General features: G+C 39.0%; 1 long non-coding RNA gene across 3 annotated transcripts; it reads right to left on the reverse strand.

Moving 5' to 3' along the window:
- Positions 1-2891: 2891 nt before the first annotated feature.
- Positions 2892-10208, reverse strand: LOC135293331 (uncharacterized). 3 transcript variants are annotated; one of them, XR_010355414.1, is made up of 5 exons: positions 10054-10208; positions 8900-9022; positions 7276-7486; positions 6200-6347; positions 2892-6024 (listed from the first exon to the last, which is right to left on the reverse strand). It is a non-coding gene; the product is annotated as an uncharacterized LOC135293331 (long non-coding RNA). The 3 variants fall into 3 exon arrangements; XR_010355412.1 differs by lacking the exon at positions 2892-6024 and having other exon boundaries at positions 6036-6347; XR_010355413.1 differs by lacking the exon at positions 2892-6024 and having other exon boundaries at positions 6036-6347; positions 9939-10208.
- Between the last annotated feature and the right edge of the window lie 11 nt (positions 10209-10219).

Genomic DNA, 10219 nt, shown 5'->3' on the forward strand with positions numbered 1-10219 from the left:
TTTTAATGTAGCCTGTGATACTGATGTGCTTCTTTGCACTTCCAGCTAAAAGGGGAAAACCCTCAATTTTATGTTTGGAAGAAATGCCTGGTTTGAGTCACTAATTAATATAAAGGCAAGATAATATTTCAAAAAGAAATACAGTGACTGTTTCAGGAGCAATAGCACCATGCTTCTTCAAACCATTCATCAGTTCACTCAGAGTTCCTTCTTGACAAAAGCCAATTAATTTAATCAATGTTATTATGGCTGCTGAGTTAATTTTGCTTAAAAAATACATTTAATTTCGTTTGAGACTGTTCCTTCACAGTTCCTTCTTGGTGAGTGTGTGACATGCAGGGTTTGTTGGAATTTGACTTAGCCCCAACAATCTTCTTTTCAGTGCACATCATGAATCTTCATGTGATCAGCACAACCGAGTGGAATTGTGATCCAGACCCACCTGCTTTTCTTAGGGCTTGGATTTTGTCTTTGTAACAAAGGCACTGCGCTGCAAGTCAGAGGCTCTTGTCCCTGAGCTGACTTGACCCACTGTTTTTACTTATATGACACAAAGAGGTTTTCTTATGACAAAGCCAAGCTTCCCTCTGAGAGAAAAGTGGCATTTTCCAAGCTTCATTCCAGGTATTCGCTGTCACCTCAGCCCTCTCTTCATCTCCATACTAAATGACATTGTCGAAACCAAGATGCAGGAAATGTTATACAAGAAGAATGAAGCCTCTTGTACAAGAGGGCAAATCTTTGCCAAGGTTTTTCTTAATGTTACTTGCTACACCAACAGAAAAATTACATGTCATAGACTTAGAAATGAAAAAGGGAGAACTGGTGACATTAGCTCTTCTGAGACAAGGCCATTCCTGTTTCAGCCACTGAAAGGATTTAGAAAAACAGGTATTTACAAAAAGCTTTTCAGAGTAATCACAGCATCTCCTGTTCCTTTTAAAGAAGTTAAAAGCAGACTCAGAGAAATATCAAATGCAGCAACAGATTTGTACTTCCCTTTCTCACATCATAAAATGAGGAATCTATTTACTTTCTCCTGCTTTTCTTTAGTACATGTAAAAGAAAAAGAATAAGAGAAGGCACTAATTAGTGCCTCACTGTGCTGTACGAAGCCAGTGTTTGAATTACTGCCTAGAATGGACTCATGCAAGCTGAGGGAAAGCTCCTACAAACCCCATTACTGTGTGTACGATTTATTTAGACAATTACTTTTGTGTCAGCTATGCCATTTTTTGCACAAGAAAGAGCTGTGTAAAGTGAGTCCGAGCTGAGCTGTAGAATGAAGTGCTGCATAAAGAAGGTTCAGTTAATATCCAAGTACCTTGTTCCACGTTGAAAAATATTTCTCCAGGCAACACTGAAAAAAATACTGAAAGAACTTGAACATTTATGATGCACCTGCAAAGCATAGACTGGGACCCAAACATATAATTTCATCCTAAATGGATCAAAGTACTGTTTTAGAATTACCATTTTACTTCAAAATTGCTAGCTACAATTTTACTAATTAGCAAATTAATCAGTAAAATAATTGTGTTTTTCATAAATATTTTATTGCAAATAATTTGAATGGCCTCTACAAACTTTAGAAATATTTAATGAAACCAGTTGGTTTCCTACATATAAAATCTGTAAGGTTCATAAAGAATATAGTTCAAGACACTTAAATGTTAGTGGTCTTCTAACTAATTGTCAGTTGACAAGATGTATGACTTTTTAAAAGATGCCGAGAAATAAACCCCAGAACACCCCTAAAATTCCACACAATAGATAATGAAGAGAAACAGTCTTCTCCTAGCTCCCTAATTATTTTTTTAACAGGTAACCTCAACATTTTTGCTGGATCTGTGAAAAGTTATGGCATTTCTTCTAAGAAAACCTCCCTAAAACCCTACAGTTTGCTGAAAATGCAGACACAGACCCTTGGAGCCTGTCAATAATATATGGATTCCAAACATTTCTGGGGATTCAGGCAAAACTCCATTTTCCTCTATTTGCTGCCATGGAACTACTCTAAAGCCAAGATATTTCATCAATGTCTTTGCATCATCCTGACTCACTGCAATAAGCCAACCAGAAAACGAGTCTTTAAAACTGCAGGGTTTTATTGAATTGATGGTGTACCAACTCTTTGATCCCCAAATTTGTCTTTCTATGGAATTATCCTGCTGCAAGCAAAGGTACTTGTTAACAGCAGCAATAAACATTTAAGGCAGGCTTTATTCATCAATGTTTCTCATTCTAGTCAGAAACTGAAAGGACATTTTAGCTCAAACAAATTGGTTCAACTTGTCCTTGACAAGAAAGGCTGCTTAGGAACAGAGAAGCTGCATTCTGCATTTAAAACAGGATTTGGAAAAATAACTAGGGTGACAAACAGCAAAAGTACTTCCATTTATTTTATAAATTAATTCTTCACCATTTAGAAAGCTCAATGACATAGAAAAAGGCTCTAATTTGCTTTTATTTCATTTGCATGATGTTTTGCTAAATGCACTTTTCACAGTAGTACTCTTATGAGGTGATTATTGCTAAGAGAAATGCTGTTAAACTAAAAGGGGCTCTGAGAAACCTGATCTAGTTGAAGGTGTCTCTGTCCCTGACAGGGGGTTGGAGCTGGATGGTCTTCAAGATCCCTTCCCAACCGAAACCATTCCATAATTCTGTGATTCTATCATCTTGAATCAAGTGCTTTTTCAGCGTGGTTTTAGTGACTTGTAAACACAGCCCAAATGTTGCCTTGAACACTTGAACTAGTAGGAGATGCTAGTTACCCATGAAAGTCTCTGTCACTCCCCTCCTCAGCTGGATGGGGAGAGAAAATACAACAAAACGCTCATGGGTTGAGATGAGGACAGGGATAGATCCCTCACCAGTTACTGTCACAGGCAAAACAGCCTCCAGTTGGGGAAATTAATTTATTTCCAAACAAATCAGAGTAGGGTAATGAGAAATAAAACCAGATCTTAAAAGTATCTTCCTCCAATTGATCCCTTTTGCCAAGGCTTAAATTCACTCCCTAATTTGTCTACCTCCTCCCCTCCTGAGCAGCACAAGGCAGGGAGTAGGGGCTGGACCACCCTGTCTGCTGGCACTAAGCCTTCACATCAGCTCAGCTTCTTGTGGCGATTACTCCACTTTAAAAACAGCATGTGCTTGGGGTTTTTCCCAAACCACAAGAGGAAAATAAGATCACCAAAATGTGATCCATGTAATATTCTTGCCAGTTCTTAATTCACCATCTAATGGTATGGCATTTTGTATAATGTATAACAAGAAATGTCAGGAGTGCACCCCTGTCCTGTAATGGTTATTTTCACTTCAGTAAATGAAATAATAGCGTAAAAAATAAGTGCACTGGTCATGGTAAAGAGCCACATGTTTTATTTAACTTTCATGAAATTAAGTTCTTGCATTCCAGACAGCAGTGTGCCTGCTTTTCATGCTGATACTGAAGCATTTCTAAATTTTAAAAGATTGAGATTAAGAGTGAGATTAAGATGCTTATATGCAGAGCACACTATAACAAAATTCACAGGCTGGATGTTTTTAAATAAAACCTTTTTCAAACACTTCTTATTTTCACTTAAATGTTTATACATCATGAAATCTGTCGTCTTCAAACACACACGTTGTGGGAGTATTTGGGCACAATCTCCCAAAAATTTTTATTTTACAACAGCATTATGATGACTACTTGAATAACATTTAAAACAACACCATATTCCATGTACTTTAACATATTATCTAATATTATTTACCACAAGCAAATGAAGAGTTACAAATATGTGAATAGGCAGTCTTAGTAAGTTTTGATGTTTGCACAATAAGGTCACTGAAGGTAATTTTCTTTACCACGCATGACTATTTAGAGAAATCTTGACAAACAAAACAGTTGTCTCAGAAGTCATTCAAATTTCTGAGCCTTCGTAGTCATATGAATATCCTCAGTAAGACTTATTTCTGGTTCTCTGACTTGGGAGGTTACCCTTGTATTTAAGTAAATGAAATAAATCGAGATTTCAATATAGAGATCATACATTTTCCTGAACCATCTGTGGTGAATTTTGATTTGTAGGAGGAAGTAATTCAATACATTTTTAACAAAGAGATCTAGAGCCATTCTCAGTTGAAATCAGACGATTTCTGGTTTAAAAAAAATAAAATTTTATAAACTCGTGGAAATTATTTGCTTTATGGCATCTATTTTTAATTTTTGATCACTAGAAATTCCCACTAAATTGCTTTGAACATTCCTTTGCTAATGTCTTTGGAATAGTAAAATGTATTTCATAGCACTCATTTATTCTACTTGGGAAATAAAATCTTTTCCAGCCACACATATAATCATCTTGAGTTTCTGAATCCCAAGTTACAGCTAAAATTGGTCCAAAAATGTTAATACACTGTAATACTTTATCACAGATGTAAAAACTAATAATATGTCCTAAATGCAGTGTGCCTTGCTTTGGCTAGATATATTCTCATTTCTTTATCTTACTGGAACAAAGATGTGACTTCGAGAAAAAAACCCAAGCAATAGGATGGAGAATGCCTAGTCCTGTGATATATGCTAGGCTTTTCCTCCAGCATTCTACTCCTGAGCTGTTCCTGCTGTTCCTGCTCTGTATTTATCCCATAATGAGGAAAATCACTGAAGTGAAGCAAATGATAAACAATGCATCTTCCTCTCCTGCTCTAAGAAAGTTGATAATCAAAGGCCATCCTGATGCCTTTTTGTGTCTCTAATTGCTGAGTGTCACTGAATAAAGTGATGCAAGAGCCAGCAGCTTGGAGAAAATGCTGCTTTCAGCTGGGATGTGCAGAGGGAGCTGTGACCTGCAGGTGTGCTGGGCTGGGGCAGCAGCTTGGCTCATGGGCCCAGCCTTGGGCAGAGCTGGATCCATTTTCAAGGAAGCTGGAACCAGCTGTGCCTGATGTGGAGGCAGCTCCTGGTGTCTTCTCACAGAGCAGCCCCCCATCCACATGTCAGCACATTCTCATGTAAACTCAGCACAGGAGGTTTGTGCCAGTGTTTGGGACCTCTGTGCCAGCACAGAAGGGAACAAAGTGGGAAATCACATCCCTGTGTTAATCCATAAACCTGTTGTTTTCTCTGTAGGCAAGAGTTTGCCTATTTCCTAAAAGAACGGAGAAAACTGTTCTCAAGGACAACCACTGGTATCAGCAACAAGCCTACAACCCTCTACCTCTTTCTTTAAGACTAATATTTATATTTTAAAACTGCAAATATATAACTAGATGCATCACTAGCTTTTCTTCTGTTTGGTGCTGAGGTAAATAATGAAGCCTTGGTTCCCAGGACAGCTCTTCTTCATATCCTTTCCCCGCTTTTTTTTTCTCCTTAGCTTTAGTTTTGAAGATGCTGGAAGTTTATATGAACATAAAAATCTTGAAAACATCCTTAAGGACAAGCAACAGCTTCTCCTGAGATAGTTCATTGTGCTGGTCAATCACTGCCATGAGCAGCAGCAATCAGTTCTTTTGACAATTTCTTTCTACATCTTGTTAGTGTCTTGTCCTACCTTCATGAAACACTTTTTCTTTTTCATTGCTGTATTTGCTTGTTGCTGCCAGGTGGCTCTAGCTCCAGTGTGTGCATGCAGTGTGAGTGAGTGCAAGCTGCTCTGATCATGTGGCTTGTTTTGTTCTGTCATGAAAGCCACAACAAACATCTTGCCTTCAGTGAACAGACAAGCAGTTCCCACAAATGGCATTACATTCAAATTTCTGCTGAAACTCTAAGGTGTGAAATGTCAACATTTCCCATGAAATAGAAATTTTAAATGTTGAACAGTTTTTATTCCAATGTTTGTACATATTGTACATCCCAGTATGTTTGTACAGTTTCCTGGACAGAAAGACAAGACACTGCTCCATCCACTTCCCACTAAAGCAAGTTTCAAAGCTTAGGAAGTGAAGGAGGCTGTGCTCTTTTCCCTCTCCAGCTCACTGGTTTCTGCTTGAGTTCTCATGTTGTGTAGCCATAATGCTTCTGACCTGCTGTGTTAGAACCAAGATTTTTTTAAACAATTGTTTGGTGGCCTATCAGCTCTTCAAAGAACTTCTAGCAAGTCACTGCACTAACATTAAAACAACTCTCTGAAAAACAAACAAGCCCAAAACTCAGAAAAACAAATAAGTAAAACTTCTGCTGGGGTCAAGCATCCCTGACCTGGCCAGCAGAAGAGGTGCCATAAAAATCATCCCAAGAGTCCAACTGATCCCCTCTTCCAATCCCTGTGGTACCGAGCAGTGAGTGTGTAGGAAGAACAAGAGCAGCACACTGTGATTTTCTTCCTCCACCATCCAGCCACGTGTAGCTCAGGAAATAAATCAGAAAAATTAAACAGAATTTACTGCTTTTGTATTCCACCGTTCAACGTGGAGGTTTAAATGTTTGCTACAATGTAAAGGATAAATGGAGACAGGAGGCAGACGATTTTAGCTGCTTTAGTATTCACATTTTTTCCTGGCTGTGCTCAGGCAGCTTAGGATCTGCACAGCCCGCACAGACTGCCACCTCTCCAGAGCACCAAATCCTCTTCAAATAGTTGCTTTTTAATCAACAAGTAATTTCAACCTCACTGTTTGTTCTCTTTCTTGTTAAAAGTCCCCGATCTGCATTTGAAAGATGAAAGCCTGCAGTTCTTTCACATTTAGGGCTGTATTTCTGAGCCACCACTTTCAGCACTTTTCACATTTCCTCTCACAGTTCTCAGCACTGATTATACTGCCAGCCCATTTGCATTTTCCAGTTTGCAATTTGCAGTAGTGTAATAAAGAATTAAGCAATGTTATCAGGTAACTTCTCCTGAAGAGTGCTGGCTCTTTGTTAAAAGTTTGTGTTTCTCTTGTGAAATTATTAAGCATTAATAATACTCAGGATAAAAAAAAAAAAAAAGGAAAAAAGATGGTGATTTATGTTACTGAATTTAGATTAAAAATTAATTTAATTACTAGTTTCTTAATTAATTTATTAGGAAAGAAAGGAAAATAACCCCTCAATAGTTGTGAAAGTTGAATAAATCTGTGTCTAAAATTAGGTTAAGCATTATTTAATACTTCCTCCTCTCTAAAGGGCACCTGGATGCTTGGCAGATGTTAACAATATGTTATCGATCCAGAGAAGGTGATTTCAAAACAGGTTTTCTTCAGTGCTTTATTATTATTATACTTTGATTTTTCCCTCCCTAATATTTAACATAAATCTCCCTGAGTTCTAATTAAAGGCATTATTTCTGGTCCTACCTTTCATCACACATTGGCTCCTTAATCACCTTTTCCAGTAAATCACTATGCAGTCAGAGACATCTATAAAGAAGTCCGGGCAAGGGTGATAAAATAAATGCAGTTCCTCCACAAATCACATTCTCTAAGCTTCCTTTTGCTGCTGCCTTCTGGAAGAATTATTCTTCTGCCTGTCCCACCATCACACTGGGCTGAGAGTTACAGTCAATGCCTGATAAACACCAAGCAGAACAAAATGACTGCTTTCTGTGCCCTTCATGGCATCCTTCAATTTATTTAGTTATTTATGACATCCTACTTGGGTTCCTATTTGTTTTAATTACATATTTTTCTCTGCAGCACTGCTGCCTAGACAATTAGGCCCCATTTTGTAGTTGTGCATTTGATGTCCTGGTTTTCATGAAATCTCTTGTTGTTTTCTCCAACCTATTCAGTATTGTTCATTTTGATCCTGTCATTCAGCATGCTTGCAACTTCTTTCAACACGCTGTCAATAACAAGATTTTATAAGCACTCTTTTTATTCCATTATTCAAGTTATTGTGACTAATCCTAATTAGCCCTTAGAGCAAAAACCCACCCATCTTCTTTCACTTATTCCTCCCACTTTTATAAACCTTTATTAGGAATGATTGGTTAGTTCTTCCCCAGATTACTCATTCTTATATGGGAGAGCATAAAAAGACAAATTTACAAATAAAATAGCACACCTATTCTGCATTTCCTCTTCATCCATTAAACCAGCTGTCCTACAGAAGGATAAAATCAGATTATTTGACATATACTCTTGACACATTTGTGTTGGATGCCCATGGGTGATGCTGGGTGTTTATTTGTAAACCCTTCCTGGGTTAATACTGTTTTGTCATTTTGTTATTTTTCTAGTGGCTCTCTGGATGTTGAGCAGAGCCTGATGGACTCAGCATTTCCTTGGACCTCCTGCTATCCTCCTATCTACAAAGGGTAGCTGGAGAGCAAAGATAAGTTTGTTTTTTTTTTGCATTAGAACCTACAAACACTCACATACACACACAGTCATCAGTCATTCAGGAAACCTTTTTTTAATGTGATTCAGTGACATAATTATTGCTAATATTTAAAAAAAGTATTTGAATATTTCTAAACAGAACAGAAAAACAGCCTAGGAACTGTTTTTGTTTGATACTATACTGCATCTAAAGGTACAGATGTGAGATCTCTGAAGGATACAAAAAGGATAAAAAAATCCACAGGATGCAAAGATAAGTTATTTAAGAACTGTTAGCTTTATCTACAGGATGCCAATGCATATGCAATAAATGCTTCCACTAGCTTTTATTTCACTAAAAACCAGCATGCAATTTCATCCCTAGCTTAGCTCACAAAAGTACCACAGAGGTCACAAAAAATAAAAAAGGAAACCTTTATACTGCAGGAGATTTTCTTTCATGTTTTCCTATGACCACATCCCTCTGCACTTGCTCATAAAGATCTGCTTTTGAAGAGGTTTAGTTGTCACCTTCAATTTTCTCCTTCCATGGCCATTAGCAAATACTAAACATGAAAGCTGTGTTGGGAGCAGGGCAATATAAAACACTTTATTTTACTTCCTTCTGTACTTTCATGTTTTTCAAACACAAACTTACCAATGAATGAATGTACAATTAAGACTGAACAAGAAATCCTTTTGTAAAGTAGGTGTCTATATGTTCAAACATATTTCACTGATGCTGGAACTAGAAGTCTTGGTCTTCTCTGTCATGTTTAATCTGGTTTGGAAGCACAGGAGGAATCAGGAGAAAATGCAGGAGAAATCACAGGAGAGAAACCTACACAACATTCCCAGATCCCCCCCAATAAAAATAATAGTAATACTTTATAAAACCCACACTGAAACAACAACAAAAACCCCACCCTTTGAAAATTCTGCAGTTTTGTATGAGATGCCTTTCCTGTTTCCCAGGCAACTTCAGAGACAGCAAAGATATGATGTATTTGTGTATATATATATATATATATATATATAGTATATGTGTGTGTGTATTGGGTGAAATAAAACTCAGCATCAATTCTCTATAATGAAGTAGAATTTAAGGAACCAGAACTTAAATTGGCCTGTTTTATAACTTTGGTGGCAACTTATTGGTAACTAGTGGTAACTTTGTACCAGATAACTGTCACAATTTCATTCCAAGATGAGGGAAAAGGGAAACACAAGAAGGCAGAGGGGTCCCCTGGAGAAGCCGCTCCTGGGGGAGCTTTCTCTGTCCAGCAAAGGACTTCCCAACAGCAGCAGCAGCAGAACAGAGGAAGACTCTCCGCTCTTCGGAGGGGCTGTGCTCACACCGTGGGCAGTGGCGGTGCCTGTGCCGGGCTGTCCCTCAAAGCCGAGACAATGCCGCAGGAGCGGCTGCCCCACTGTCCCTTGTGTCTGCAGAGGAGCACTCGTCAACGAGGCACGGAATCATAAAATGGTTTGGGGTGGAAGGGACATTAAACACCAACTTGTTCCAACCCCCTGCCATGGCAGGGACACCTTCCCCCAGCCCAGGTTTTTCAGAGCCCCATCCAGCCCGGTCCTGAGCACTGCCAGGGAAGGGCAGCCACAGCTTCTCTGGGCAGCCTGGGCCAGGGCCTCGCCAGCCCTGGGGAAGAATTATTTCCTAATATCTAATCTGAACCGACACTCTCAGTTTGAAATCATTCCTCCTTGTCCTGTCACTACATGCTCTGTAAATAGTCTTGCCCCATCTTTCCTTTAGGCTCCCTTCAGGAATGCCGCAGTTGGGTCATCCCAAACCTTCTCTTCTCCAGCCCGAGCAACCCCAACTCTCTCATCCTTTCCTCCATCCCTCTGATCAACTTGACGGCCGCCTCTGGACTGGCTCCAACACCTCCCTGTCCTTGCTGTGCTGGGGACCTTTCCGCTCCTTCCCTTCCCGGCTCGGCAGGGCCGCTCCCGGAGC

This window comes from Passer domesticus, chromosome 2 (genome assembly GCF_036417665.1).
Source record: "Passer domesticus isolate bPasDom1 chromosome 2, bPasDom1.hap1, whole genome shotgun sequence".
Lineage (NCBI taxonomy): Eukaryota > Metazoa > Chordata > Aves > Passeriformes > Passeridae > Passer > Passer domesticus.